Source organism: Carlito syrichta, unplaced genomic scaffold (assembly GCF_000164805.1).
Source record: "Carlito syrichta isolate Samal-C Ts95f unplaced genomic scaffold, Tarsius_syrichta-2.0.1 Scaffold314840, whole genome shotgun sequence".
In the NCBI taxonomy this organism is placed as follows: domain Eukaryota; kingdom Metazoa; phylum Chordata; class Mammalia; order Primates; family Tarsiidae; genus Carlito; species Carlito syrichta.
The window spans coordinates 185,920-193,452 of record NW_007258936.1 but is presented as its reverse complement, the minus strand read 5'-3'; positions in this window follow the sequence as shown (position 1 = coordinate 193,452).

Here is a 7,533-nt window from a genome sequence, read left to right as displayed (position 1 = left end):
ATTGACTCCTTTCATTTGTGCTCCTCTTGGGCATATTTTTTAGTTTTCCCACATGATTTATTTTATCTCCATGATATCACTTAAGTGATGTTTTAGGATTAAAATACTGACTTCAGTTTGTAACCTTGTGTTTGTTAGATTCTGAATATCATATTCTCTCTCGTAATTTGCCAAAACAGGAAACAACAGTATAAGGGATTATGATAACTTGTCTCCTTGTCTCTAGTATGTATTGTACTTTTGATAGTTTGGTATTTAAAAAATCTTCATCTATTAAAGACTTCTGATCATTTTGAGAAATAAACATATGAAGGAAGTATAGCATATTTTAAGAAGTGAAAGTTCTTGTAATATGTATTATATTCACTAATTGCACATATTTCATTTTCAGTATGGTGCAAGGGGGAACCCCCAAAAAACAGGATTATTTTTTGGAGGGCGGGTCCCTTGTAGTATAGGCTTCCTCTGCTAGGTAAGGCCACAGTGAAAAATAAAAACACATATAAATGGTTCTTGTTTTACTAAACATACACATGTAATGCAGGCAGAGTGATACCAGGTGGGGAATTTTATCTATTTTACAAATATTTGAGTCCCTGTTTTGCCAGGTACTGCTCAAAGTGATGTGCAAACAGTGACCAAAATGGTTAAAACACCTCTGTTCTCAGAGAACGTACATTCATATGTTGAGTAGAGGCAAGATAATGAATGAATGGTTAAGTGCATTATTATATGGTGTCTGTGAAGGTGATAAAGCCTATGGGGAATGGCAAATCAGGGCTAAGGGGATGAAGGACCTACAGTGTTGGAGGTTTGGGCAACCTTACAGTCGGGGAAAGTCTCAGAAGGTAAAGGCTTGAAAGACAAAGGAGCCAGCTGCTGTGGGCCTCTCAGGCAGAGGGGAAAGTCGGCACAAAAGCCTTGAGGCAGAAGTGCTTGGCAAGTTGGTGGAACAGCAAGGAGGGCTGTGGGTATAGAGCAGAGTGACCCGGCAGGGAGGCTAAATGAGTGATGAGTACAGAAAAGAAAGTGGGAAGTCAGATCATATGTTGAGGCCATTGTAGTGTTCAGCATCTGCTCTGAATGGAACACCATCTGATGAGAGTGTTCTAAATGGACTGGTTGGGATGCAGTTGAAGGGGGCAGAGATTGAGGCAGGGAAACCACTGTAAGTGAGATAATACAAAAGATGAGATCAGCATATTAGACTTATTAAAAAATCAGGAATCTTGGCCAGGCGTAGTGACTCACGTTTGTAATCCCAGTACTTTGGTTGCTTGTAGCCAGGAGTTGGGGACCAGCCTGGTATCGAAACCTTGCCTCTACAAAAAATTAATTCTGCATGGTGGCACACACTTGTCCCAGCTACTCTGGAAACTGAGGTGGAACCCAGGAGGTTGAGGCTACAGTGAGCTTTGATTGTGCCACTGCACACCAGCCTAGGTGACAGATTGAGACCTTAGCTCAAAAAAACAACAAAAAAGTCAGAAATCTTAGCCATTAGGAAGCTTAACTAATATCAAAGGTGTAGGTAATTTTATAGGACTCCCTGTACCACTCTCCACATTGTTCTTTGCTGCATTAGGCCCTACCTAACTTAGATTCAACATATGATGCATATGTTTACGGATAGGTCATAACATATCTGTTGGGTTTTTTTTTGAGTTGCAGTTTCATTCTGTCTCCTAGGCTGGAGTGCCATGGCACGTTCACAGTTCACGGTCACCACAGCCTCAGCCTGGTGGACTCGGATGATCCTTCCATTTCAGCCTTCAAAGTACCTGGAACTGTAGACACGTGCCACCATACTCAGTTAATTGTTTTTGATTTATCGTATGGACAGGAACTTGCCAAATTGCCCAGACTGTCTCGAACCCCTGGGCTCAGGCAGTCCTCTTGCCTCAGCCTCCCAAAGTTCTGGGATTACAGCTGTGAGCCACTACACCCAGCTACATATCTGCATTTTGTACCAGGTATTGTCAGCATTGTATGCCAAAAATTACACGGCTAATGCAACGCTTTCTGGAGAGCCAGGCCCTATAACCTACACATGTCAGATTTGTTGTTTTTTTACCCAGACTGGAGTGCAGTGGCCATTCCCGGCCACCGCAACCTCGACCTGCTGGGCACCGGCAATCCTTCCACCTCAGCCTTCCAAGTAGCTGGAACTACAGGCGTGCGCAACCACGCCTGGCTAATTTTTTTTTTTATTTATTGTAGAGATGAGGTCTCGCCAAGTTGCCCAGGCAGGTCTTGAACCCGCAGGCTCAGGCAATCCACTCACCTCAGCCTCCCAAAGCATGGGATTACAGGCTGAGCCACTGAGCCCGGCTGTCAGATTTGTTTACAGTGAACACTGAGCACCCTAGACAAATCAAGTACATCTTGCCAAAAAATATTCAGTAATTATACTAGATGTAATTGTACTAAACCATTCAATTGAAAGATTATTTAGCAAACCCACCAAAATGCTGTTGAGAAGAGACACATTTTAAAATACAGAAAGTTTGCCAATGTGGAAAAGGATATGCCTTCCAAACAAAAAGAAAGCAGGTGTAATTAACACGAAAAGGAGACTTATAGCAAGAAATAGTACTAAAGATCATTCCATCAAATTAAAACAAGCTCCTACTTATTATGTCAACTTTACAGCACTTCTTTGTTTTTAAACTGTAAACTAAAAACAAAGTATTACCACTGAATGGCGCTGTGGATTGTCCTGAGAGAAGTGTATCCACACAAAAGGAGGCTTACCACAAACAGCAGTTGAGATATTTTCATAGTGATTTGAGTAATTATGGTAATTTCAATATGATATTTTATATTTCAAAATATAAGTATAAAATAATTTGAAGTTGAAGAGGGAGTTATGAAAATTCTGTGCATACATTAAATAATAAAATTTCAAAATATGTAAAGCAAGAGTTGTCAGTACTAACAGGAGAAAAAAACAAACCCAAATTAAAATTGGGTTCTTTTTTTTTTTTGAAGCTGGAGTCTAACTCTGTCGCCCAGGCTGGAGTGCAGTGGCACCTCATGGCCACCCCAGCATCGACCTGCTGGGCTCAGGTGATCCTTCCGCTTCAGCCTTCCAAGTAGCTGGAACCACAGGCGCTCACTACCATGCCTGGCTGCTAATTTTGTGATTTGTTGTAGAGATGAGGTCTTGCTGAGTTGCCCAGGCTTGTCTCAAACACATGGGCTCAGGCAGTCTTCTCACCTCGATGTCCCAAAGTGCAGGAATTATAGGCTTGAGCCACTGCACCCAGGCTAAAATTGGGATATTTAATGTACCACTCTTAGTAGCAGAAAGAACAAGCAGACAAAATACTCAGGAAGTATTTACAATATTTTTACAGTGTAGCTAACAAACTAGACCTAATTGATACATACAGAACACTAAAGCCAACAACTTTAGAAGTTCTCTTCTAGTTTATATTGAATGCTCACCAGCATAGACCAGATTTCAAAAAGATAGCAGCTATACAATGCATGTTTTCTGCTAATTAATCCAGAAGCAAATAACTAAATTGAACTAGAATAATCCCAAAATATTTGGAAAATAACACACAAAATAAGTTCCCATGACAAGAAAAAAATCACAAGGGAAATAAAATATTTTCATGAAGAAAAAAAACATACCAAAGTTTGCAGAATGCGGCTAAAACTGCTTGAGGGAAATTTATGTGTCTACATATTTATATAAATAAAAAAAACTTAATCTAAGATTCTATTTGGGAAGTTCAAAAACTATTAGCAATTAAACAGGAATAGAGAAAGATATTAACATGAGAGAAAAATTCAATGAAATGGGAAAAAAGTGCAATAGAGAAAACCAGCAAAGCAAAAGGTAGTTGCTTAAGATTAATACAATTGATACACTCCTAGCGGGGAAAGGGCATATTTCAGACATCAGGAATGAAATAAGGAACATTATTACATATCCTGCAAATTTACAAGCAAATCATGGGAGCATGTAATGAGCATTCTTGTGTCAATAATCTGAAATTTTAGATAAATTGGACAAATGCCCTAAAAAATTCAACTTACCAAATTGACAAAACCGAAAAGCAGTACTTATACAAGAGAGGACTCCCTGCCCCCTCAACAAAGACTTATCTTTTGGAGGGTGAGCCCCTTGTTGTACAGACTTCCCTTGCTAGCTAAGTGTTCTAGGAACCCATCAGTTTTTACCTAGAAGTTTAGAGAAAGAGTTCCATCATGATTTACAGAGGAAACGTACAGAGTTGTGGCAAATGGGTGACTGGTTCTTCCACCATGACAGCACACATGCTTACACAACGCAGAGTGTTCAGTAGTTTTTGACAAAAATGGCATGACCCCCATGCCTCACCCTCCCTATTCACTCAGTCTCACTCCAAGTGACTTTTTTGTTTGTTTCTCCGGATGAAAAAAGTCCTCAAAAGGGAATGTTTTGCTGATGTGGAAGAGGTAAAACAAAAAACAAGCACTAAAAGGCATCAACATCAACAAGCTCAAAAGCTGTTTTGAGCATTGGAAAAAGGGTCTCGATAGGTGTATCACATCAAACGGAGAGTACTTTGAGGGTGACTAAAGTTTAAACATGTAAGAATAAATACACATTTTTAAATAAACAAATTCTGGGCTTTTTGGGGTCACCACTTGTAGTTGTTATACCTATTTAAAAATTGAATCTCTAATTTAAAAGCTTCCAAACAAAACCCTAGGACAGATGGCTTCACTGGTGATCTCCAGACGTATAGGAAAGAAAGAGGACCAGCTATGTTAAACTCTTCCATAAAATAGAATAATAACATTTCCAAACTCATTTTATGATGCCAGTATAGCCATGATATCAAAACTTACACAAGACACCACAATGTATACATATATCAAAACTTGTACACTATAAATATACACAATTTTTACTTGTCATAAAAAAATTATAAGAAAAGGAAAATACAGGTCATTTACTTTTTCTCATAAATAGAGATGTGAAAGATTGTAATCTAGATATTAGCAAATTCAATCAAGTAAGATATTAAAAAAATGGATATGATTAAGTGAGTTAGTTTTCTTGGATCTTAACACACCAGAACCTCAAAAATCAATCAATGTAATATGAACAGAATAACAAGAATAACCTCTAAATCAAGGGTCAACAAACTTTCTGTAAAGGGACAGAGTAAATAAATTTTTTTAAAAAACTAAATATTTTAAAAATTATCTCAAAATAAAATATTTGACATCATGAAAACAATGGTAAAATGCAATTGATAAGTATTGGTTAATTAGAAAAGAGTATATGAAGACAAAAAGAATAAACTCTCTTAGCCAAGGAATCCAAATGATGTCTGTCACATTATGCTATAGTGATATCTGTCATAAAAAAGTACAGAGAAACTGGGTAGAAAATTGCCTTATAAAAATTTGGTCTATATATTTTACAGAGTAAATAAATATAATGAATTTAGTAAATGAATTTAATTTAGTGTTACTTATACTGACATTAAACCAATTCTAGCCTTTCATTTATGTTTTATTTAATGCTGACATTTTCTTCTTTAAATGTGGTTGGTGGAAATTTCATAGAAAATGAATCTTTTTTTTTAAATCACATGATATTGGAGAGAATATGTATGATGGTGCTTCTTTATGTATTAATTACATTCTAATTTCTGAGCAGTCACTTTATGTAATTTCATATTCAGATACATATAACCAAAGCTGATTTTTGTTGTAAATATTCAAATATAAGCCAAGGACAAATGGAACACTTATTTATAAAATACATCTTTTATTCCTTTTGACATTATATGATGAACTTAGCTTAAAAAGACCTGAGGACTTTGTGTGTCTTCCTGTCTTCAAGTTCTACTCAAAACACTATCCACACAAATTATTTTTCTCTAACAAGAATCCTGATTGTGTTCTGAGCTGAAGGCTCTGGGTAAATGACAACAAAAAAATGTGAAACTTAATAATGATACTTCTCTGTATCTCTCATTCTACTAGCCTTTTCATGACCAAGAACTTTGCTTTGAAAATTTGGTGTTACAGCCTGTGTTACATTGCCCACCTTTTGAGGGAATTATGACATCTTTATCAACTTTTCAATTAGATAGGAGTGTTTAACCTAAGTAAATAGGAATTTTGATAGTGGTTCTTCTTAGATTATTGAATACATGCAAAGTGTTTAAAGTTAAGTTGGATACAAAATAAGTATTTAAAACTCGTGATTATACTACTGTTAGAACTACTGTCCCTTCAACTGTTCCTGGAGAAACTGTCTTTGTTGATGAGTGTGTTCTGAACCTTGGAGGAGCGTTTGATGTACAACAAGGTCATTTGGATACGTTTTTAGTTCTCCTGGCAAGTGTCCAGCCCATCACGTGGTTCCAGAACAGACATCCTTCTCCATGGTCCCTGATTCTATAGCAGTTAACTCAGCACCTTCACAGCTTTAATTCACTTTCTAAAGGTTAACAGGTAAAGGAACAAGTTCAGAAAAGGTCTAAATCATGTTTTTATTTTTCCACATGGATGACTTTAACAAAAGATCATGACTCCATTGTGTATAAGAGCAGTTAAATTCTGCCTTTATTTCAGAGCATATGTGGAGGTTATTAGGATTTTCTCTTCCTTTGGTATTTTCAAGGGGGAAGTAAGGAGGTTGTGTGTTCTTTATAAGAAGTTTCTCAGTAAAATATGTGAACTGTTATCCACTGCAACTGAGGAACTTTGCTACATAGACAAATTGTATTCTCATTTGCACTCTTATTTAAAAGAACTCGGATCACTAAGCTCGAGTTGTAGCTTTCTGCAATTGCAGGTAATCACTCACTTGCATTTCTGTATTATTAATGGTCAAAAGGGATTGACCGGGGACGATTTCATTTGGAGTTGGACTAAAAACATCCAGAGGATGAATGTGATGTAATCCAATGAGATTTGAGAATAAACTGTGATTAGGCAGCCATAGGGCATCAATATGCTGAGATGTGCTTTCGTTATAGTGTTAGACCTAGTGCTCAGCACATGTTGAAATTCTATGGGACAAAAGTCATTGAACGCTACATCTAAATGATAAGGGAAAAGTGAATGGGAAATACTTTTTGACCACTTTCTTCCTAGAATATCAGATCTGCAGTTCCACTTGCTGGCTAAACAAAATATTGTAGCTGAGAAAGCCAAAATAAATAGTAATGCCCTAGTTTCCTCCCCTCCCCCCAGTTTTTTTTTTCTTTCTTTTTTCTGAGTCAGAGGTCTCACTCTCTCACCCAGGCTACAGTACAGGGGCCAGGTCACGGCTCACCACAGCCTCGACAGCCTGGGCTCAGGTGATCCTTCCTTCCACCTCAGCCTCTGGAGTAGCTGAGACTACAGGCACGTACCATCTCACTGGCTAATTTATTTTTTATTTTTGTAGAGATGAGATCTCGCTATGTGTCCTAGGCAGGTCTTGAACTCCTGGACTCGAGCAATCCTCCTGCCTTGGCCTCCCAAAGTGCTGGGATTACAAACATGAGCCACCGCACCCACTCGGCTCTC